Raw genomic sequence first — 896 nt, 5'->3', positions numbered from 1 at the left:
CACTATTGAATTGTAGGATGTCAATTATCTGACAATAGAACTGTTTTAAGAAACGTGCTTATTGAAAACATACGGGTATCATATTGCTTGCTTTGGGTCTCAGGGAGGCTAGATTCTGTATGTCTAGTTGTAAAGTCGCCAGCGTGTTATTATAAAGTTGTCATTGTGCATTAATATGGCAAATGAGAGCACTGTCCAAGTTAAATATATACTAATTTTAGTGACCTCTTATGCTCTCACTCCACCCTACCTGTCGGGTTGGCTTTCATATTTCTAGGATGGCAGAAGCGATGCCACCAGTATTTAGAATACCAGGAGAGTCACACATGGTACACAGATCTCAGCAGAGCTCCCAGACTCAGACAGACTAGGAAGAAAGTCTTAAAAACTATGTTTACTAAGTAACCAAACGAGCCCTATGGATCAAAACCATAGTATTCAGCACAGTACTGATATTGTGTTACTATGGGTTTTTCCTCTTAATTGAACAGAATGATATTTTCTTTTCTTTTCTTTTTTTGACCCTGTCTGAAAAACTAGCCCTGGCTCCAAGAGCACTGAGGGGCGGGCTTCAATGTTTCTTTCCTCCTTTTACAACCACCCAGACGAGTGTTTTGATCTGATGGGAAAGGGAACTGGAGGGTCTGAATGATATTTTCTTTGGGAATACAGTTTCTGAAGAATTCCTAAGATGCTACAAGTGCTATCAGGCCTCTTTGGATTTTCTTTCATTCCCCAAATAAAGGAAAACAAAACCAGGCTTCTATGTGGGGAGAAAATCAAGTACCAGTGTTTGCCTTTGACCCGCCCTGATTTTGTCTGTAGAACACAAACCACTCACGTTGTCACTAATTTCTCACACTCCAGTTAATTGTTATGGAACCCTGGGTTAGACA

The 896-nt window shown here is 40.3% G+C and overlaps 1 non-coding gene across 1 annotated transcript; it reads right to left on the bottom strand.

Annotated features, from left to right (window-relative positions):
- Window positions 1-522: 522 nt before the first annotated feature.
- On the bottom strand, window positions 523-644 carry LOC142427143 (small nucleolar RNA SNORA61). Its single transcript, XR_012779960.1, has one exon. It is a non-coding gene; the product is annotated as a small nucleolar RNA SNORA61 (small nucleolar RNA).
- Between the last annotated feature and the right edge of the window lie 252 nt (window positions 645-896).

The sequence above is a fragment of the Tenrec ecaudatus genome, chromosome 14 (genome assembly GCF_050624435.1).
Source record: "Tenrec ecaudatus isolate mTenEca1 chromosome 14, mTenEca1.hap1, whole genome shotgun sequence".
NCBI lineage: Eukaryota > Metazoa > Chordata > Mammalia > Afrosoricida > Tenrecidae > Tenrec > Tenrec ecaudatus.
The sequence above is the reverse complement of the archived record's forward strand: the minus strand, read 5'-3'. Positions and strand labels throughout refer to the sequence as shown.